Source organism: Bos indicus, chromosome 15 (genome assembly GCF_029378745.1).
Source record: "Bos indicus isolate NIAB-ARS_2022 breed Sahiwal x Tharparkar chromosome 15, NIAB-ARS_B.indTharparkar_mat_pri_1.0, whole genome shotgun sequence".
Classification (NCBI taxonomy): Eukaryota; Metazoa; Chordata; class Mammalia; order Artiodactyla; family Bovidae; genus Bos; species Bos indicus.
The window spans coordinates 48938292-48962518 of record NC_091774.1 but is presented as its reverse complement, the minus strand read 5'-3'; the positions used below and the strand labels follow the sequence as shown (position 1 = coordinate 48962518).

Here is a 24227-nt window from a genome sequence, read left to right as displayed (position 1 = left end):
ATTATATCTAAGTCTGTTCAGTTAAAATTTTAATAAACATTTATTAAATATTATTATCACTGTTAATATATGTGGTAGTGGTGGTTTATTCATTAAGTTGTGCCAGACTCCTGCCACCCTATGGACTGTAGTCCATCAGGCTCTCTCCCCATGGGATTCCACAGAAAAATTAGGGTTAGGGTTGCTGCTGCTGCTGCTGCTGCTGCTGCTAAGTCGCTTCAGTCATGTCCCACTCTGTGCAACCCCATAGACAGCAGCCCACCAGGTTCCCCCGTCCCTGGGATTCTCCAGGCAAGAACACTGGAGTGGGTTGCCATTTCCTTCTCCAATGTATGAAAGTGAAAAGTGAAAGTGAAGTCACTTAGTCGTGTCCAACTCTAGGGACCCCATGGACTGCAGCCCACCAGGCTCTTCCATTTATGGGATTCTCCAGGCAAAAGTACTGGAGTGGGGTGCCATTGCTTTCTTCAAGGGTTAGGGTTAGTTCAGTTCAGTTCAGTTCAGTCGCTCAGTCATGTCCGACTCTTTGCGACCCCATGAATCGCAGCATGCCAGGCCTCCCTGTCCATCATCAACTCCCAGAGTTCACTCAGACTCATGTCCATCAAGTCAGTGATGCCATCCAGCCATCTCATCCTCTGTCGTCCCCTTCTCCTCCTGCCCCCAATCCCTCCTAGCATCAGAGTCTTTTCCCATGAGTCAACTCTTCACATGAGGTGGCCAAAGTACTAGAGTTTCAGCTTTGGCATCATTCCTTCCAAAGAAATCCCAGGGCTGATCTCCTTCAGAATGGACTGGTTGGATCTCCTTGCAGTCCAAGGGACTCTCAAGAGTCTTCTCCAACACCACAGTTCAAAAGCATCAATTCTTTGGTGCTCAGCTTTCTTCACAGTCCAACTCTCACATCCATACATGACCACTGGAAAAACCATAGCCTTGACTAGATGGAGGGTTAGGGAAAAATACTGGATTGAGTAGCCATTTCCTTCTCCAGGGGACTTTCCTGACTCAGGGATCGAACCCAGGTCTCTCACTTTGCAGACAATATCCGGCATTACAGGTGGATTCTTTACCTACTGACTTACCCCTGTATGTACATATATATAAATAATATAACAGATTATATAACTTATATAACAGATATATAATTCTATTATTATTTTTACCAACAACATTACTTGACTGGAGATAGAGCTGGTTATATGTACAAAGTGGGGAGAAATAGAGAGGATGGAGGCAATGCTGATAAGTAGAAGAAAAAAATGACCTTTTCTAGCTCCAAATATCGATCAAAGTTGATTTTTTTCTCAGTCTAGGCTTAAGGAGAGTAGGTTCATGATTCTATGACCAGTTGAAGAGCCAGGACCTATGACTAAAATGACAAGTTTTAAAGTGAACCAAAAATATGTTCTTGTGAACAAAAGATAGACAGTGAAATACAAGGGTTTTGGAAGAGTGGAAGTGACCACCAGTTGACTGGTGAGCCAGACCTGGGCAATCAGAGGCTCCTTTTCCCTGTACTTGGACTGTGCACTCTACTAGAAGCTGCCTCAAGGACACAGCTTCAGAATGATAATGTGGCTTGAGACCACCTAGACAGAATATATAATTTAATCCAGTTAAGCCCTCTATAGATGGGTGCAGAGATCTACTTGTTTCACCACATAGGTGCTCGATGTCTGTTGACTTGTTGACAGGATGAAGTTTATGTCCCTAACCATTCATAGAGGACCTCTGCCTGCCTCTCTGGGGGAATCTGAGCAGTCTGAAGGTGGCCATAGGAGGCATGAATGCAGAATGGAGAGCGGAGTACCAGCACCATCCTCTGCTCTGGTTAACATACAAACTGAAGCACTTCAAGGAGCTAGTTAGAGGGACGCTTAGAATCAATCTACCACCTTGTGGGGAAGCATGACCATGGAGCAGTTGATAACTCAAGAACTCCTTAGGGACATACATTGCTTGTCCAGCTTTGTGCTGATGCTAAAGTTGAGATGCCTTAGAGATGAGCCCCAGTGGGAAAGATAAGCAGTGAGTAAAGAAACCAGAACAGGCCTTGCTGCTAAATCACTTCAGTCATGTCCAACTCTATGCGACCACATAGACAGCAGCCCACCAGTCTCCCCTGTCCCTGGGATTCTCCAGGCAAGAACACTGGAGTGGGTTGCCATTTCCTTCTCCAATGCATGAAAGTGAAAAGTGATAGTGAAGTCGCTCTTAGCGGCCCCATGGACTGCAGCCTACCAGGCTCCACCATCCATGGGATTTTCCAGGCAAGAGTACTGGAGTGGGGTGCCAGTGCCTTCTCCGAACAGGCCTTAGGTGGTCAGTTAAATGGTCAGTGGAAAAAAGGGAAAAGAAAATGAGCAAAAGGAGTATAGAAGACAAAGGAGAAACAGCTAGAAAACTGAAGTGAGGCTCAGAAAGGAGTCTAGGGGAAGGTCTCTCTGTCAGTAGGATGCTAAAGGGAGAAAGGAAGCAGGGTGTTCCTCTGGGACTTGAAATCTCTGGAATAAAATTTTAAATTCAAGAAAACAACTCTTCACCGGTGACTAACCCCTATCCAGTCCCAAAAGGAGTTCCTGTGCATGCAAGTTTAGGAGGGTTGAGGTGGAGCTGTTATCTGAGCCAAGCGACACAGGCCCAAACTTCTAGCTCCTTCCAGCACTTGGGGGTCTAATCTCTTAGGCACAGACCTTATGGTCTCTAACCACTCCCCTCCCATGCTTTGCAAATACTCCCCCTCCCCCTACAGTTAATGACCCAGAAGGAAAGACTCTAGGAAAGGGGGAAAGAATAGTCTCTGAGGTCTCAGTGTGGTTCAGATGGAAGAGAAGCTATGATGAACACTGCCATGTGAACTTCCAAAGTCCTTTAACCACTGGGTTTTAGTCATTTCACTTTTAACTGGAATAAAGCCACTTTAAACAGAGGTTTTTGAAGTTAAAATGAAAAACCATGTTTCTGATTCCCTGGTTCATCACAACAGAGACACTAGCAAAATATACACGTTCAGATGTATTCTTTTTTTTAATACTGTCTGTCCTTTTACATTGTATCGATACAGTTTTCAGTGTTACCATAATTTTTTATTGGAGTATAGTTTGCAGTGTTGTGTTAGTTTCTGCTGTACTATGAGAGGGAGATCCAAGCAGGAGGGTATATACATCCCTCCTGCTTGGATCTCCCTCTCATACACCCCCCTCCCCACTTCATCCATCTAGGAAGCTGAGCTCCCTGTGCTATACAGCAGGTCCCACTAGCTCTTTTCTTTTACACATGATAGCATATATATGTCAGTGCTACCCTCCCAATTCATCTTACTTCCCCTTCCCCACTCCTCGAGAAAGAAGATGTAGTACATATATACAATGGAATATTATTCAACCATAAGAAGAAATGAAATTGGGTCATTTGTAGAGATGTGGATGCACCTAGAGTCTGCCATACATAGCTAAGTAAGTCAGAAAAAGGAAAACAAATATCACACATTAATGCATATAATGTAGAATCTAAAAAATGGCACAGATGAATCTATTTGCAGTGCAGAAATTGTGAATGGACTTTTCTAATGTATTCTTTTCCTTAAGCATTATTCCTGTATCTCTTCTCATTGTCTCATGTCTCATATCCGATCAAGATAAAGCATTTGCCAGTCCTGACTCAGCAGTTAGTAAAGAGTCAGACATTCTTCAAAGTTTTACTTCTACCAAAGCAAAACTACTCCCATTTCCAATTATACCTTATAAGTAACCCAAGCTTCACTTGGCTCTTTGCTTCTGTGGAGTCCCCAGCTTGCTCAGATTTGGTGCATCTTCAAGCATTAATATAGCTCAGAATGGATAATCCAGTTATATGTGTGTGAGTGCTAAGTTGCCTCAGTCATATCCCACTCTTTGTGACCCTATGGACTGTAGCCCACCAGGATCCTCTGTCCACGGGATTCTCCAAGCAAGAATACTGGAGTGGGTTACCATACCCTCCTCCAGGGGATCTTCCCGACCTAGGAATCAAATCCAAGTCTGTTATGTCTCCTGCGTTGGCAGGTGACTTCTTTAACACTAGTGCCATCTGGGAAGCCCCAGTCCAGTTACGACCTCTCTGGTTATTGAAAATTTATCCTTTCATGGTTCTTCATACATATGCTTCCCAAGTGATGCTAATGGTAAAGAATCTGCCTGCCAATGTAGGAGACACAAGAGACTTGGGTTTGATCCCTGGGTTGAGAAGATCCCCTGGAGTAGGAAATGGCACCCCACTCTAATATTCTGGCCTGGAAAATTTCATGGAGAGAGGCACCTGGTGGGCTACAGTCCATGGGGCATGAAGATTCGGACATGACTGAGCAACTGAGCATATACATTTGTTGTTGTTCAGTCACTCAGTCTTGTCCGACTCTTTGCGACTCCATGGACTGCAACACGCCAGGCTTCCTTGTTCTTCACCATCTCCCGAAGTTTGCTCAGACTCATGTTCAATGAATTGATGATGCCATTCAACCATCTTGTCATCTATCATCCCCTTCTTCTCCTGCCTTCAATCTTTCCCATCATCAGGGTCTTTTCTAATGAGTTGGCTCGTCACATCAGGTGGCCAAAGTACTGGAGCTTCAGCTTCAGTTTCAGTTCTTCCAATGAATATTCAGGACTGATTTCCTTGAGGATTGACTAAGCTAGTGCAATAGTTTTGAAATCAGATGTATGGTTTAGAATGTCACTTTTCACTTTCTGGTTGTGTACTCCAGCAAATCACTTAATCTGTTTGGTCTCTTTGATGTGTTGGATTAAATGCACTAGTACATGTAATGCACCTAATCGTTCCTGGCTCATAGTAAATGTTATAGATGTTTTAGTTATTACTATTACTAGAAATTTTGTGAAAATGGGATTATTTGATATTCAGGATGAAGAGACACCTGGTCTGATCTGTCAAAGAAAGCCAAGACTTTTTCAAAACTTGATTATAAGCACAATTCTTGATAGTAAGTGAGATATTTTAAAGGAAAGACTTGCATTCTATTCTTACAATGACGCTGTGAGAAAATAGGACCTGGTGGATGTTTTAGCTCAATTTATCAGAAGATTTTTTGTATTTAAAAAAATGTTTATTTATTTATTTGGCTGCCCTAGGTCTAAGTTGCACCACATGGGATCTTCAATCTTTCTTGGGACATGTGGGATCTTTAGTTGCAGCATATTAAGTCTCATTTGCAGCATGTGGGATCTAGTACCCTCATCTGGGATTGAACCTGGTTCCTTTGCATTGAGAGCACAGGGTCTCATCCATTGGACTACTAGGGAAGCCCCTATGAGAAGGTTTCTGAGGTTCCCAGACACTGAGTGATTTAAGCTGTTAATCTTAGAAACAGGAAGAACCAAGATTGCAGATCTAGTGGTGGCTTTCTTCTGTAGGCCCAAGTGTTCCTGAGAGTAGAATGTTGAATTTGCACATTTTCATGAGGAATCAGAGGAACTCTCTTCTGAGGATGTTGGAAGAAAAACTTTTTTTTTTTCTTTGTCTTCTCAAAAACATCTGTCTTTCTTGTGGCCCTCACATATGTAACATATAGACTTCCAAGAAACCTAGGTCATATGGCAGTTATGTTGACCGGATTATACAGACACTCATTTATCAACATTTGTTAAGTGACTTTGAAGTAGAAACTGTGCTAGAATATTTGGATATCTATATCTATATCTATATACAGCTATATGATCAGGATCTAGAATTAGACATATAGGGAGGATGAAGTTTTTAAAGGTAGGTATTTAGGACATAGCAACCCACTCAAGTATTTTTGCCTGGAGAATCCCGCAGACAGAAGAGCCTGGAGGGCTATAGTCCATGGGGTCACAATGAATCGGACACAACTGAAGTGACTTAGCACACATATGCACACTCATTCATTCACAAATGTAACTTAAGTACCTGCTTATTATCTAACACTATGAGGCCAGAGAAGGCAATGGCACCCCACTCCAGTACTCCTGCCTGGAAAATCCCATGGATGGAGGAGCCTGGTAGGCTGCAGTCCATGGGGTCGCTGAGGGTCGGACACGACTGAGCAACTTCACTTTCACTTTTCATTTTCATGCATTGGAGAAAGAAATGGCAACCCACTCCAGTGTTCTTGCCTGGAGAATCCCAGGGACAGGGGAGCCTGGTGGGCTGCTATCTATGGGGTTGCACAGAGTTGGACACGACTGAAGTGACTTAGCAGCAGTAGCAGCGGCATGAGGCCAGCATGAGAGATGTGAGTGCTTATGTGTGAGATGGTAGGCACAGAATGATGATTAATGTTAGAAGTCCATGAGCCATGGTATTTTAGCAGCCGCTATGAGCTGCACGTAGCACTATTAGATTCACTATTAAGAAAAGATTTTTTACATCTTATTTTTACTTTAAAAATCTGGTATTTGAGAAAATCTTTAAGATCATGTAACCAGTAAATAATTGAATCTTTTAAAATTTCCAAGAATACTTTAAATAGTTCTATGATACAAATATAACATAATAGATATAATTCATACACATTAAAAATAAATTGAAAGACCCCTGACTTCTACCTTCATATCTTCCTTAAAGAGAATTCCTTCTTTTAACCCTCTGCCCTTTTTCTTCACACTTAGATAAACGTATATGAGAAACTCAAACATACAGTCTTGTTGGCTGGAGGCAGGAGTTGTGTGGGGCTGTTTCCATCTTGCTACACTAAGAGCAGTGCTGGCTTGTGTACATTCTTGGATTAAAGTGAATATAGACTAAGACCCCAAAAGAAGTCCATGGTTTTAATGATGCACTTGTTGTCTTTGCTGTCAACAATGGAAAGAAAAGAGACTTTTTTTTTTTTTTTTTTAGCATTACCATTGGGAAAAAGAAGTGGGGAAAAACACCTTACTTTCTCATCTATCTCCCACCCTCCTTATATCAGGTCTGCAAGTCCTTCCTTCAGAGTGGCTCCTGGATGGCCCCAGGTGAGTCAGCAGTTCCATAAAACACTCCTGCCACCTTGTGGCTTGTAGAGCATTTACAGGTGATTTTTTGAGAAAAACAGAAAATGTTTAAGAAGAAAATGCTGCTGCTGCTGATGCTAAGTCACTTCAGTCGTGTCTGACTCTGTGCGACCCCATAGACCGCAGTTCACCAGGCTCCTCCATCCAGGCAAGAGTACCAGAGTGGGGTGCCATTGCCTTCTCCGGAAGAAAATGCTACAGGCTACCAAATCGTGACTTAAAAGCAACCATGACAATAATTATTCAGTTCAGTTCAGAAGCTCAGTCATGTCTGACTCTTTGCTAAACCGTATACTGCTGCACACCAGACTTCCCTGTCCATCACCAACTCCAAGAGCTTACTCAAACTCATGTCTGTTGAGTAGGTGATGCCATCCAACAATTTCAACCACTATAATCCCCTTCTCCTGCCTTCAATCTTACCCAGCATACGGGTCTTTTCAAATGAGTCCGTTACTCGTATCAGGTGTCCAAAGTATTGGAGTCTCAGCTTCAGCATCAGTCCTTCTAATGAATATTCAGGACTGATTTCCTTTAGGATGGACTGGTTAGATCTCCTTGCAGTCCAAGGGACTCTCAAGAGTCTTCTCCAACACTACAGTTTAAAAGCATCAATTCTTCAGTGCTCAGCTTTCTTTATAGTCCAACTCTCACATCCATACATGACTACTGAAAAAACCATAGCCTTGACTAGATGGACCTTTGTTGGCAAAGTAATGTCTCTGCTTTTGAATATGCTGTCTAGGTTGGTCATAGCTTTTCTTCCAAAGAGCAAACATCTTTTAATTTCATGGCTGCGATCACCATCTGCAGTGATTTTGGAGCCCCCAAAAATAAAGTCTCTCACTGTTTCCATTGTTTCTCCATCTACATGTCATGAAGTGATGGGACCGGATGCTATGATTTCAGTTTTCTGAATGTTGAGCTTTAAGCCAACTTTTTCACTCTCCTCTTTCACTTTCATGAAGAGGTTCTTTAGTTCTTCCCTACTTTCTGCCATAAGGGTGGTGTCATCTGCATATCTGAAGTTATTGATATTTCTCCCGGCAATCTTGATTCCAGCTTGTGCTTCATCCAGCCCAGCATTTCTCATAATGTGCTCTGCATATAAGTTAAATAAGCAGGGTGACAATATAAAGCCTTGACGTACTCCTTTCCTGATTTGGAACCAGTCTGTTGTTCCATGTCCAGTTCTAACTGTTGCTTCTTGACCTACATACACATTTCTCAGAAGGTAGGTCGTGTCTGACTCTTAGCAACCCCATGGATTGCAGCCTACCAGGCTCCTCCGCCCATGGGATTTTCCAGGCAAGAGTACTGGAGTGGGGTGCCATTGCCGTATCCGCAATTGGATGACAGAAACTAAAATAAGAGAAAGTTTTAGAAAACAAAACTTGAGAAAAATCTATGGGCTAATGCTTTATTGGGGGAAACAATCTGAATACAGTGAAAATGAAAGAGGGAAAAGATAAAAGTATGGGAAAAGAGAAGGCAAACACAAAGTGTTATTTGTATTACTAGGCTAGCAACAGCTTTGCATGAAAATAAAACTACTTGCTTGGTAATGAGGGATTTGATTATTATTAAATAATCCAATATAATGCAAAATCATTTAGGCCAATCACAGAACTGAGCACTATTTTATACTGTTTGATCACTTCTTAGCTAGTTCTTTTTCATGTTAGATCTGTACAATATATGATTAAGCCTTTAACAACATGGGATTTAAGGGCATCATCCACCATGCAGTTAAAATCCATGTATAACTTTAAGTCATCTCTACATATCCTCAGTTCCCTATCCATAGATTCAACTAATCCTGGATCATGAACTACTATTATATATATTTATTGAAACAATTTCATGAATAAGTAGATCCATGCAACTGAAACTTGTGTTGTTCAAGGGTCAACTGCATGTATGGTAAATGAGCAGAATTTACCATGCCATAATATTTCTCTTTGGCATACGATTTTCTAAGAAACAACAGGCATGAGAGAAATTCTGAAAACCAAGTAGACGTTCACATTTTGTAAGAAACATTTACATTTATAAGGGAAAGCTTCATTTGTAAAAGTATCTCCCTAGCTGAGGATGACCAAATAACCAGAAACTCTTGTCAGTGCAGAAGGCAATGACTTAAATCCCCATAACAATCACAACCACAACCTTACTAACTGTGCTTTTTCTGGTAATATTCTGTATTTGACTTTTCCAACCCTCAAAATCCTCTTTCATCTTTAGCTGAGGATGGCATTTAAGTTGAGGGCTTTGGCCACTTCAAAGAGTTGCTCAGTTTTCCTGATCTCTCCCATACATGTAATTAAACTTTCACATGATTTTTACCTGATAATCTGTCTCATATCAATTTAATTTTTACACCAACCATAAAAACCTGAAGGGAAGAGGAGAATTTCTTCCTCCTTGGTAATTAAAATAAGTCTTTTTATCCAGAGAGAGCAGAAGATGATGAAGTCAAAATCTATATGATGAAGCCTGAAGAAGATGCTATGCTTATAATCATGGATGCCAAGAATTAACAATAATTAACAGATAAGAATAGTATCAACAGTATTCCACAGTTTTAAATAGTTTAAGACCTGTGGAAAATTCTTTAAGAGATGGGAATATAGACTACCTGACTGTCTCCTGAGAAATCTGTATGCAGGTCAAGAAGCAACAGTTAGAACCAAACAAGAACAACAGACAGGTTTAAAATTGAGAAAGGAGTGTGTTAAGGCTGTATATTGTCACTCTGCTTATTTAACTTATATGCAGAGTACATCATGAGAAATGCAGGGCTGGATGAAGCACAAAATGCAGTCAAGATTGCTGGGAGAAACAGCAATAACCTCAGATATACTGATACCACCCTTTGGCAGAAAGTGAAGAGGAACTAAAGAGCCTCTTGATGAAAGTAAAAGAGGAGAGTGAAAAAATTGGCTTAAAGCTCAACATTCAGAAAACTAAGATCATGGCATCTGGTCCCATCACTTCATGACATGTAGATGGGGAAACAATGGAAACAGTGAGAGACTTTAGTTTCTTGGGCTCCAAATCACTGCAGTTGGTGACTGCATCCATCAAATGAAAAGATGCTTGCTCCTTGGAAGAAAAGGTATGACCAATATAGACAGCATATTCAAAAGCAGAGATGTTACTTTGCCAACAAAGGTCTGTCTAGTCAAAGCTACAGTTTTTCCAGTAGTCATGTGTGAATGTGAGAGTTGGACTATAAAGAAGGCTGAGCACTGAAGAATTGATGTTTTTGAACTGTGGTGTTGGAGAAGATTCTTGAGTGTCCCTTGGCCTGCAAGGAGATCAAGCTTGTCAATCCTAATGGAAATCAATTCTGAATATTCATTAGAGAGGTTGTTGCTGATGCTGAAGCTCCAATATTTTGGCTACCTGATGAGAGGAGCAACTCAATGGAAAACACCCTGATGTTGGGAAAGATTGAAGGCAGGAGGAGAAGGGGATGACAGAGGATGCGATAGTTGGATGGCATCACTGACTTAATGAACATGGGTTTGAGCAAGCTGCAGGCACTGGTGAAGTACAAGGAAGCCTAGTGTGCTGCAGTTTATGGGGTCACAAATAGTCGGACACAACTGGGCAACTGAACAACAAGAATAGTATTAGCCAGGTGGAATTAAGGACAGAAATATGATGAGTAAATGTAAGCAAAAAGAAAAAGTTGTTTAGAACTGTTTAGAAGTAAAGAGGTGAAAAATCCCTTGATGGATATGTTTGGCTTTTATACTGTAGATAAAGGGGTTCATCACAGGAGGTGCTAGTACATAATTGGCCATACTGACATGTACAATTGGAGTGGCATGCTTGGCAAAGCAGTGAGTCATGGACACACCTACCAAGTGCACATAGAGGATGAAAACAGTTAAAATGTGGGACAGACAGTTACTGAGGGCCCAGGGGCTTTCAACCTGGGAAGCAATTCTGAGGACACTTATCAAGATGAGTACACAGGACAGCACAATGAGCAAGGGGTCCAGTATGATAATAAGCAGAGCTAGAACAAATCCATACCCATTATTTGTAGAGGTGTCAGCACACACCAGGTGAATCATGTCTTGATGGAGGCAGTAGGAGTGGGAGAGATGATGGGAGCCTCAAAAAGGGAGCCCTTTCAACAAGAACAATGCAGGAAGAACAGCCAGAAGACAGCAGCAAACGATAGCTAGACCTATTCCACAGATTGCCTTCCTGGTGAGGATGGAAAACTAATAGAGGGGGTGGCAAATGGCCATGTAGTGGTCAAGGGACATGGTCAACAGCACCATGAAGATTCCATATAGGAGAATCTATGAGGAAGAAGAACTGAGCAAAACAAGCCTCAAAGCTGATCCCTGAGGCATTGAACCAGAGGATCCCCATGACTGTAGGCCAAGTGGTGATTGTAAGTCCCAGGTCTCTTAGGGCCAACATGGAGAGAAAAAAGTACATGGGCTCACGCAGAGAGGGCTCTGCCCTGATGACAGCCAGTATGATGCTGTTGCCTATGATAGAGATAGTGTAGAGACAGCAGAATGGGATGGAAATCCTGGTATGGAAGACCTCAACACCAGGGATGCCCATGAGGATGAAGTAGAAGGGGACTTGAGTGGAGCTAGTAACCAAAAACATGACTTGAGGCAGCCACAAGACCAGAGTTCTTTGTCTAATCTATGAAAAGTGGAAAATATAGAAACTGAGCAAACATTCTATGACCACTTGAAATCACTATGTAATAAATCATCAAGGAAGACTTGGGGAAGGGAAACAGCAGGGACATAAGTTAATGGATGTTTTATTGTGTTTGCTTGTCATCTCTTCTTTTGTTATTTTCTTAGTTAAGATCATAAAAGCGATTTTGATTTTTACCCAAGGGAATGTTTATATGTCCAGAAAGCAGTTATGCTTTTACAGAAGGAAGGTATAGGAGTGTTTTATGGCTCTTGGAGAAAATAGATGTGGAGAAGATTTTACTATAGGATATCCTTTGATATCAAAAAGTTAGGAGATAAACGTCCTTGATGGCACAGTGGATAGGAATGCACCTGTCAATACAGGGGACATGGATTTGATCCCTGGTCCAGGAAAAGCCCACATGCTGTGGAGTAACTAAGCCCATATGCTGCAACTATTGAAGCTGGCACATCTAGAGCCTACACTGTGCAACAAGAAAAACCACCTCACTGAGAAGCCTGCGCACTACAAGGAAGACTATCCTCTGCTCAAACAGCAGCATCCACTTGCTGCAACTGGAAGAAGCCTATACAAACCAATGAAGACCCAGTGCAGCCATAAATAAATAAATAAAATAAAAACAAAAGGTTGAAACATATATATATTTTCAAAAAGTTAGAAGGAAAAAGCAAAGACCAGGAAATGTAAAAATCAATTCAATACACCTATTCACTTTTTAGGTGTGGGGGTGCAGGAGGGCCAAGAGGAGCTACTCCACATTCAAGGTCAAGAGGGGCAGCTGTGAGGAGATACTGCTCGTCCAAGTTAGGGAGCAGCGGCTGCGCTTTGCTAGAGCAGCCATGAAGAGACACCCCACGTCCAAGGTAAGAGAAACTCAAGTAAGATGGTAGGTGTTGTGAGAGGCATCAGAGGGCAGACACACAAACCATAATCACAGAAAACTAGTCAATCTAATCACACTAGGACCACAGGCTTGTCTAACTTAGTGAAACTAAGCCATGCCGTGTGGGGCCACCCAAGTCAGGCCGGGTCACGGTGGAGAGGTCTGACAGAATGTGGTCCACTGGAGAAGGGTAAGGCAAACCACTTCAGTATTCTTGCCTTGAGAACCCCATGAACAGTATGAAAAGGCAAAATGATAGGATACTGAATGAGGAACTCCCCAGGTCGGTAGGTGCCCAATATGCTACTGGAGATCAGTGGAGAAATAACTCCAGACAGAATGAAGGGATAGAGCCAAAGTGAAAACAATAGCCAGCTGTGGATGTGACTGATGATAGAAGCAAGGTCCGATGCTGTAAAAAGCAATATTGCATAGGAACCTGGAATGTTAGGTCCATGAATCAAGACAAATTGGAATTAGTCAAACAGGAGGATGGCAAGAGTGAACGTCGACATTCTAGGAATCAGCAAACTAACATGGACTGGAATGGGTGAATTTAATTCAGATGACCATTATATCTACTGCTGTGGGCAGGAATCCCTTAGAAGAAATGGAGTAGCCATCATGGTCAACAAAAGAGTCCTAAATGCTGTACTTGGATGCAATCTCAAAAATGACAGAATGATCTCTGTTCATTTCCAAGGCAAACCATTCAATATCACAGTAATCCAAGTCTATGCCCCAACCAGTAACCCTGAAGAAGCTGAAGTTGAATGGTTCTATGAAGACCTACAAGACCTTTTAGAACTAACATCCAAAAAAGATGTCCTTTTCATTATAGGCGACTGGAATGCAAAAGTAGGAAGTCAAGAAACACCAGAGTAACAGGCAAATGTGGCCTTGGAATATGGAATGAAGCAGGGCACAGGCTAACAGTTTTACCAACAGAATGCACTGGTCATAGCAAACACCCTTTTCCAACAACACAAGAGAAGAATCTACACATGGACATCACCAGATGGTCAACACCAAAATCAGATTGATTATATTCTTTGCAGCCAAAGATGGAGAAGCTCTATACAGTCAGCACAAACAAGACCAGGAGCTGACTGTGGCTCAGATCATGAACTCCTTATTGCCAAACTCAGACTTAAACTGAAGAAAGTAGGGAAAACCACTAGACCATTTGGGTATGACCTAAATCAAAATCCTTATGATTCTACAGTGGAAGTGAGAAATAGATTTAAGGGACTAGATCTGATAGAGTGCTTGATGAACTATGGATGGAGGTTTGTGGCATCGTACAGGAGGCAGGGATCAAGACCATCCCCAAGGAAAATAAATGCAAAAAACCAAAATGGCTATTTGGGGAGGCTTTACAAATAGCTGTGAAAAGAAGAGAAGTGAAAAGCAAAGGAGAAAATGAAAGAATTAAGCATCTGAATGCAGAGTTCCAAAGAATAGCAAGGAGAGATAAGAAAGCCCTCCTCAGTGATCAATGCAAAGAAATAGAAGAAAACAACAGAATGGGAAAGACTAGAGATCTCTTCAAGAAAATTAGAGATACCAAGGGAAAATTTCATGCAAAGATGGGCTCAATAAAGGACAGAAATGGTATGGACCTAACAGAAGCAGAAGATATTAAGAAGAGGTGGCAAGAATACACAGAAGAACTGTACAAAAAAAGCTTCACAACCCAGATAATCACGATGGTGTGATCACTCACCTAGAGCCAGACATCCTGGAATGTGAAGTCAATGGGCCTTAGAAAGAAGCACTACGAACAAAGCTAGTGGAAGTGATAGAATTCCAGTTTCACTATTTCAAATCCTGGAAGATGATGCTTGAAAGTGCTGCACTCAATATGCCAGCAAATTTGGAAAACTCAGCAGTGGCCACAGGACTGGAAAAGGTCAGTTTTCATTCCAATCCCAAAGAAAGGCAATGCTAAAGAATGCTCAAACTACCACACAATTGCACTCATCTCACACGCTAGTAAAGTAATGCTCAAAATTCTCCAAGCCAGGCTTCAGCAATATGTGAACCATGGACTTCCAGATGTTCAAGCTGGTGTTCGAAAAGGCAGAGGAACCAGAGATCAAATTGTCAACATCTGCTGGATCATGGAAAAAAAGAGGAGAGTTCCAGAAAAACACCTACTTCTCCTTTATTGACTATGCCAAAACCTTTGACTGTGGTGATCACAATAAACTGTGGAAAATTCTGAAAGAGATGGGAATACCAGACCACCTGACCTGCCTCTTCAGAAACCTGTGTAGAGGTCAGGAAGCAACAGTTAGAACTGGACATGGAACAATGGACTGGTTCCAAATAGGAAAAGGGGTACATCAAGGCTGTATATTGTCACCCTGCTTAGTTAACTTCTATGCAGAGTACATCATGAGAAACGCTGGGCTGGAAGAAGCACCAGCTGTAATCAAGATTGCCAGGAGAAATATCAATAACCTCAGATATGCAGATGACACCACCCTTATGGCACAAAGTGAAGAAGAACTAAAAAGCCTCTTGATGAAAGTGAAAATGGAGAGTGAAAAAGTTGGCTTAAAGCTTAACATTCATAAAATGAAGATCATGGCATCTGGTCATATCACTTCATGGGAAGTAAATGGGGAAACAGTGTCAGACTTTATTTTGGGGGACTCCAAAATCACTGCAGGTGGTGATCGCAGCCATGAAATTAAAAGACACTTACTCTTTGGAAGGAAAGTTATGACCACCCTAGATAGCACATTAAAAAGCAGAGAGAGACATACTTTGCCAACAAAGGTCCATCTAGTCAAGGCTATGGTTTTTCCAGTGGTCATGTATGGATGTGAGAATTGGACTGTCGAGAAAGCTGAGTGCCAAAGAATTGATGCTTTTGAACTGTGGTGTTGAAGAAGACTCTTGAGAGTCCTTTGGACTGCAAGGAGATCCAACCAGTCCATCCTAAAGGAGATCAGTCCTGGGTGTTCACTGGAAGGACTGATGCTAAAGCTGAAACTCCAATACTTTGGCCACCTCATGCAAAGAGTTGACTCATTGGAAAAGACCCTGATGCTGGGAGGGATTGGGGGCAGGAGGAGAAAGGGGTGATAGAGGATGAGATGGCTGGATGGCATCACTGACTCGATGGACATGAGTTTGGGTGAACTCCTGGAGTTGGTGATAGACAGGGAGGCCTGGCGTGCTGCAATTCATGGGGTCGCAAAGAGTCGGACACGACTGAGCGACTGAACTGAACTGAACTGAACTGGTTAACTTTTTGAGCCAACAAAGTCACAAAGAGAGAAAAGAACTGAGGTGAGGAATGGGGAAAGATAATGCCTGTCTTTAGAGCCTAGGGATCTTGAGAAAGAAGAACCTTTAGATGCTACATGGTATAGGGACTCTGTTGGTAGACGGACTAGAAAAGGACCTAGATCAGGTGGGTATATCTTGGATGCCAGATTCTGTCAGAAGATCCTATATTTAAAAAAAAAAAAAAAAAAACTAGCCCAGGAAGCACTTTCTGAAAAAGACTGTCACAGCTTGGAGAATCTCTGTAGGAACAGTCTCAGGGCTGGATTAAGTTGAAAGATCCTTTTGGTGCATAAAAGAGTGTTTTTCTTTTTGACAAGCCAGCAGTTTCCTGTAAGGTTTTTAAGTTCATACTGACTGATGTGAAGGAGGAAAGAATCTGCCACCCCCAAATATGCCTCTTAGGCAGAAGAACAACTGCTTCATTTTAAGAAACAGCAGACAGGAAAATCTCTGATAACTGAATAGAAGTTAATTATCTGAAAGAGATATTTACATGTATAAAGAAGAAATTTATTTGTAAATGTGTCTTGCTCCCCTTACCAGGAAGAGAAGGATGAGTAAACCCCTGCAATGGAGGGTTTACCAATGGAGAAGACTAGGCCCTAACTCTGTATAACTTTACCCTTGTTCACTGTACTTTTCCTGATAATCTCTCATTAGCAGCCCCACCAGCCAACATCTTTCTTTTTATTTAGCTTCAAATGGCATTTAAAGTTATGTCTTGTGTTGTTTCAAGTAGTTACTCAGTTTGCTTGAGTATTTCCCTCATATACAGGAGGCATACATATTATTAAACTTTTATTTTCCTCTTCTTTGTACTGCGCTATGCTTAGGCGCTCAGTCCTGCCTGACTCTGCGACCCCATGGACTGTAGCCCCTTATGCTTCTCTGTCCATGGGAATTCTTCAGGCTAGAATACTGGAGTATATTGCCATGCCTTCCTCCAGGGGACCTTTCCAACCCAGGGATCAAACCCATGTTTCCCTCATTTCAGGTGAATTCTGTACCATCTGAGCCACCAATTAAGTCCAAAAATACTGGAGTGGGTAGTCTATCCCTTCTCCAGGGGATCTTCTTGACCCAGAAATCAAACTGGGGTCTCCAGCATTACAGGTGGATTTTTTTACAAGCTGAGCTACCAGGGAAGCCCTTCCTCCTCTTTATCTGTCTTTTATTACAGGGGAATTCAGCCAGAAATATAGAAGAGGGTAAAGGGAAATTTTGTTTTCCTTCTGTACAGTTGTTTGGGTAAACTATTTCATCAGTTTGTTTTTAATGTTGCTATCTGGCAAAACATCCATGTTATTTTCCCCAAACTTACATTTGAAGAACTCAAAATGTCTTGGTATTTCTGCCCTCCATCAGAAAATAAAAACTGGTACTCAGGAATCCCTCAGCAAATGAGAGTCATCATAGGTGTTATCTAAATCATTGTGAAGACTGGTACAGTAAAGGAGGAGAAGAAAGCAGGAAAGGATGAAATCCAAGACTATGGAAAACACAATCTGTTTCTGCTGATCCATCACTATCCTGCCCCCATACTGATAGCCTCAGAGTCCCAGCACCTTTCCCATCATTCAGAAACCTTCTCCTTGGTACCCTCTCTACCCCAGAAAAGTTACCCATAGAAAATTTCCTTCAGTAATTTGTGTCTCGGTGCAATTCCAGTGAATTATCATAACATGATCTAGAGCTTTAGATAATGTTTTTTTCAAGCTCCCCCAGCCCCACGCTTCCTTTCTACAGCTCTTTAGTGGCACACATTTCTCTCTTCAGTTCACAGAACAATTCAGTTCTTGTTCAGCCTCACTTCCTATCACATCTTTCCAGTATTCTATGACCATGTACCTCACCTGTCTCAGCTTGCCAGTGCCTTCAGCTTTCTGTAGAACTTCTCACTCTGCAGAATAGAAGGATTTGTAGATGTTCCTTCAAGTTCTCAAGGAAGGAGATAGCATCTTTGTTTACAGGATCCCATGGAACAGAAGCAAGGAAGATTTGTGTGACTTGGACCGCTCTGGATCACATCTGGACAAGGGACAAAAAAAATGCACAGAGATTCCAAGCTGATTTTCAGGGAAAACCTGAGCAACATCAAATCAAAATCAGAAAACAACCAACCAAATAAACAAATAAAACATTTTGTACAGATGGCTTCTCTAGAGATGTTTTCAACAGGATTTTTGGAATTCTTTCTAAAGAGAAAAATTATTGGGAGTAAATTCTCTTTCAAAGTATTCATCATATGAAACACTGAGCCAGGAACTTCCAACAATCTTCTTTATTACATATTTTGGTTTTGATTTTATTTGCTTGTCCTAATCTTTTTGTTGGTGTTGGGTCTTGAACTGATGTTGATGACTGATGAGGGTAGTGGTTGCTGAAAGTTGGGATGGATTATATTTATCATGATTCTTAAGGTCCCTAGGGTTTGGGGATAGGAAATAATCACTGACTTCAGCTCTTAAGTCACCAGCTGCATTAGCCCCTAACAAGAGGGGCAGCCTGTCTGTCCTTTGAAGCTTTGAAGCCAGGCATTGAGTTCTCCTCTCTAACTATAAAAGTCCTAAATAACTAAAACAAAACAAAACAAAACCAAAAAAACCTATACAATGGAACAATGGTGTGGTACAAGGAAAGAATTTAAACAATCAGTCTGAAACTCTAATAAATATACTACAGTAATTTATCTAAACTCTTCTTCTATCAACAGTCATGTTTTAAATAAATCACTTTTGTTTTCTTTCAAACAATAGTAATAAAAGAACAAAAAATTTAAAAAAAAATTTTTAATGTCTTAAATAGCATATTCCAAAATAAGGCCTTGGAAATGAACCGAGATCATTCTGTCGTTTTTGAGATTGCATCCAAGTACTGCATTTAGGACTCTTTTGTTGACCATGATGGCTACTCCATTTCTTCTGAGGGATTCTTGCCCACAGTAGTAGATATAATGGTTATCTGAGTTAAATTCACCCATTCCAGTCCATTTTAGTTCCCTGATTCCTAGAATGTCAACATTCACTCTTGACATCTCCTGTTTGACCACTTCCAATTTGCCTTGATTCCTGGACCGAACATTCCAGGTTCCTATGCAATATTGCTCTTTACAGCATCGGACCTTGCTTCTATCACCAGTCACATCCACAGCTGGGTATTGTTTTTGCTTTGGCTCCATCCCATCATTCTGTCTGGAGTTATTTCTCCACTGATCTCCAGTAGCATATTGGGCACCTACCGACCTGGGGAGTTCCCCTTTCAGTATTCTATCATTTTGCCTTTTCATACTGTTCATGGGGTTCTCCAGGCAAGAATTCTGAAGTGGTTTGCCATTCCCTTCTCCAGTGGACCACATTCTGTCAGACCTCTCCACCATGACCTGTCCGCCTTGGGTGGCCCCACATGGCATGGCTTAGTTTCACTGAGTTAGACAAGGCTGTGGTCTATTTGATCAGATTGGCTAGTTTTCTGTGATTATGGTTTCAGTGTGTTTGCCCTCTGATACCCTCTTGCAACACAGACTTTATTTTTTTGGGCTCCAAAATCACTGCAGATGGTGATTGCAGCCATGAAATTAAAGATGCTCATTTACTCCTTGGAAGGATAGTTATGAGCAACCTAGATAGCATATTAAAAAGCAGAGAGAGACATTACTTTGCCAACAAAGGTCTGTCTAGTCAAGGCTATGGTTTTTCCACTGGTCATGTATGAATGTGAGAATTGGACTGTGAAGAAAGCTGAGCACCAAAGAATTGATGCTTTTAAACTGTGGTGTTGAAGAAGACTCTTGAGGGTCCATTGGACTGCAAGGAGATTCAACCAGTCCATCCTAAAGGAGATCAGTCCTGGGTGTTCATTGGAAGGACTGATGCTGAAGCTGAAACTCAAATACTTTGACCACCACATGTGAACAGTTGACTCATTGGAAAAGACCCTGATGCTGGGAGAGATTGGGGCAGGAGGAGAAGGGGATGACAGAGGATAAGATGGCTGGATGACATCACCAACTCAATGGACATGAGTCTGAATAAACTCCAGGAGTTGGTGATGGACAGGGAGGCCTGGCATGCTGTGATTCATGGGGTCACAAAGAGTCGGACACAACTGAGTGACTGAACTGAACTGAACTGAAAATAAGACCGTTTCATCTACACTGAAACTCTGTTGCTTTATCTAGCCACCTTCATTTATTGTCTTAGCTAGACCTTCTGAATAACTTGCTGCAGCTTCTACATCAGCACTTGCTGCTTCATCTTGCACTTTCACGTTATAGAAATGGTTTCTTTATTTAAACCTCATTAACCAATCACCACTTGCTTCAAGCTTTTCTTTTGTAGCTTCCTCCTGGCACCCCATTCCAGTACTCTTGCCTGGAAACTCCCATGGACGGAGGAGCCTGGTAGGCTGCAGTCCATGGGGTCGGTAAGAGTCGGACACGACTGAGCGACTTCACTTTCACTTCTCACTTTCATGCATTGGAGAAGGAAATGGCAACCCACTCCAGTGTTCTTGCCTGGAGAATCCCAGGGATGGGGGAGCCTAGTGGGCTGCTATCTATGGGGTCGCACAGAGTTGGACACAATTGAAGTGACTTAGCTAGCAGTAGCAGCACCTCTCTCAGCCTTGATGAAATTGAAGTGAATTAAGGCCTTGCTCTGGATTTGGTTTTAGCTTAAAGGAATGTCAAAGTTGATTTGATCTTCTATCTAGTCCATGGAAACTTTTTCCATATCAGCAATAAGGCTGTTTTGCTTTCTCATCATTCATGTGTTCACTGGAGTAGCACTTTTACTTTCCTTCTAGAACTTTTCTTTTATTTTTGGCACAAAAGGATTGTCTTCAGCCTATCTTGGCTTTTACACACCTCTCTCACTAAGGTTAATCTTTTCTAGATTTTTATTTAAAGTGAGAGATGTGTGACTCTTCTTTTTGCTTAGACAATTAGTGATGACTGTAGGCTTATTATTTGAGATCTAACTTCAATATTGTTGAAGGTTAATCTTTTCTAGATTTTTATTTAAAGTGAGAGATGTGTGACTCTTCTTTTTGCTTAGACAATTAGTGATGACTGTAGGCTTATTATTTGAGATCTAACTTCAATATTGTTGAAACTTAGAGAATAGGGAGGCTCAATGAGAGGGGGAGAGATGGAGAATCAGCCCGTAGGTGGAGCAGTCAGAATGCTGTTATCAGAACATTTACTGATAAAGCTTGTCATCTTGTATCAGAGTGGTTGGCAGCAGCCCAAAATAATTATAATAGTAACATCAATGATCATTGATCACAGATCCCCATAGAAAATATAGTAATAATATAAAAGTGTGAAATAGAGAGAATTACCAAAATGTGACATAGACACGAACAAATGCTGTGGGGAAAAAATGGTATTGATAGATTTGCTTCATGCAGGGTTGCTATGCACTTTCAATTTGCAAATAAACATGACCTTTGAAGTGCAGTATAGAAAAGCACAAAATAATAAAGTAGTCTGAAAAGTCATTTCCAATAGATACTATGAAGGACTGAAAAATTAAGACTTTGTCTAATACATCACTGACTTGCATTTTTGTAAAGAGTTGAGTTCTTATTCAGATTCTGAGCCTTTCTATGAGACCTTGAGAGATTTATACAAATATGCCATGCTTCGATATCTCAACTCTTGAGTATTTCTCCAGTTATGAAAGAATTCCACTCTCCTGCAATCAACACATGAGAATTCCAGGTGCTCCATGTCTATAACAACACACTGAGTCATTTTCTGTTGTTTCAATTGTAGTGCTCTGGTGTGAAAAGAGTAGCATTTTATGGTGGTTTTAATTTGTAGTTCCTTAATGATGAATAAGGCTATGGTTTTTCCAGTAGTCATGTATGGATGTGAGAGTTGGACTGTGAAGAAGGCTGAGCGCCAAAGAATTGATGCTTTTGAGCTCTGGTGTTGGAGAAGACTCTTGAGAGTCCCCTGGACTGCAAGGAGATCCAACCAGTCCATTCTAAAGGAGATCAGATCTGGGTGTTCTTTGGAAGGACTGATGCTAAAGCTGAAACTCCAGTACTTTGGCCACCTCATGCGAAGAGATGACTCATTGGAAAAGACTCTGATGCTGGGAGGGATTGGGGGCAGGAGGAGAAAGGGGCAATAGAGGATGAGATGGCTGGATGGCATCACTGACTCGATGGACGTGAGTTTGAGTGAACTCCTGGAGTTGGTGGTAGACAGTGAGGCCTGGCATGCTGCAATTCATGGGATTGCAAAGGGTCAGACACAACTAAGCGACTGAACTGAACTGAATGATGAATAATTCGATTATGTTTTCATAAGCCTCTCAGCCAGTAAACTATCTTCTTTTGTGAAAATTAAAGATTTGTCTGCTTTATTGGATTTTTAAACTTTTTTTTTTGAGTTGTAAGAGTCATTTACATAATCTGGAGGCAAGTTCTTTTTCAAGTGTGTATATTGTAAAGAATATCTGCCCAATCTCTGAATTGACTTTTTATTTCAATAGTTTTTTGAAGAGCAGAGCAGATATTAATATTGATGAAGTTGAGTTTATTTAATATTTTTTCATGGCACCTTTTGAAATTCTGTCTTGAAAAGAGTCATAAAGATTTTATCATATATTTTATTCCTGAATAGAGAGCCTTGGAAAAGCCTGAGACACTGGCCTGGACAGGTATTTGGGTAGGAATAAATGTAAAAGGTTTTCTGACTGGCTACTATACTCAGAGACACTGTCCATGGTAGAGTAAAGGGCAAGTTAATGATCATGTAAAAGGAAACACAGAGATTGGTAGAAAAATAAGCGTAAGAGTACAAGAACTTTGAGGCAGGGGTAGGGGTGGCCCTGCAAGAAAGATGAGCAATTTATAACTGATGTGGAAGCTGCATGGGTAATCTTCATATATCATATACAACCACTCCAGCAAAATGTGGGTTTATTCTAATGAACAAAGGAACGGAATAAATGAGGTGGCAGGTGACTGGGATTGGTTTCCTCATAAAGCAGAATCAGTGGGTAAAGTAAAACAGCACCAGGTTTCCTGCAGCAATACCTGTCAGCAACCGAAGCCTGGAGACTGACTCCTATAAAGACTGACTCCACCCTCAGGTGAGTCCATGGAAGGAGTGAGGAATAAAGGCGAAGGAGAGGAGAGTCGTGACGACTCCTGCCCATGGGCCCCCAGCCCTGGGGACTGTTTGTTTCTCCTCAGCTTCTCCCAGGTGGAGCCTTGGTGTTTCACACACACAGAGGAAGGAGCAGGATAAATTCTTCCATGACAGACCCAGCCTGATGCCCCTCAGTGACACTGATGCCATCCTGCCTACCCTCATCCTTTTTCAGTACAAATGACCTGGCTTCTCTTTTTAAAAGTTAGCAGCTGCTGGTGAGTCTCCACTGCTGTCCTGTGCCAGGGTCTCATGGGTGGGTATTAGGGGGTCATAGGAGAAGAAAGGGAGAAAATACAGGGAGAAGGGAATGTAGAGATTTCCAAGAAAGCAATGACCCTGGAAGGATGTGGTCTGAGTTCTCATCCTCACTCCTCTCCTAACACTTAAATGACTTTAGACAGGTTTATTCCCTATGTTGGACCTTGCTTAGTTTTTTCATTTGCAAAATGAAATTTGGGGATCCAGGCTGTAACAGAAGCTCTTTCACTTCTGATATTCAGTGTGTTTGTGTAGAACCAGAGTCAGAGAAGGTGTCAAGGCTTGCTCACTCTGGAGAAGTGGGGATGACCATCTGCACTATCATGTTTCTTGCGTCAGAGAGAGAGCTGCTTCTCTTCTCCTGACCATGGTCTCCATGGCCAGGCCAATTCCTTCCTGGCTCCTATCTGGAATCAGCCTCCAAATGCCATCAAGATGTCACAAGCCCTCAGGTCTCCATAGACTCTTCTCTGATAAAGCTGTCTGTTACATATAGCCTTCCCTTTTCCTCTTATCCATCAAACAGCTATTCACTTAACAGCACACATATTAAGTGCATTTCTTGTGCCAGACCAGTTAAGCATTGAAGCTCCTGCCCTGTACTAATAATACAGGCATCCCTGTGACTTCCCCAGCACCCAGGATACACTCTCTCTCCTTCACAGCCCTCTGCCACTCCAGCCACAAGAGGTGTGCTGACAGGAAATTTGACCACTGTGGGAAGGTTCTCCTTGGTTCAAGGGCAAGGTGTTTGATCCATATCCTTGTGCTCAGGGTTGGTTCCATCTGCATCTTCTCCTATGCATAAGAAACAGCAGTCTCCAGCACAAGCTCATTTTTTAAAATAGAGTATATCAAATTGAAACAGAAGAATATTTAGAACATATAGAAGAGA

The 24227-nt window shown here is 41.7% G+C and overlaps 1 pseudogene; it reads right to left on the bottom strand.

The window, feature by feature from the left end:
• Window positions 1-10714: 10714 nt before the first annotated feature.
• On the bottom strand, window positions 10715-11657 carry LOC109568905 (olfactory receptor 51Q1-like; annotated as a pseudogene).
• Between the last annotated feature and the right edge of the window lie 12570 nt (window positions 11658-24227).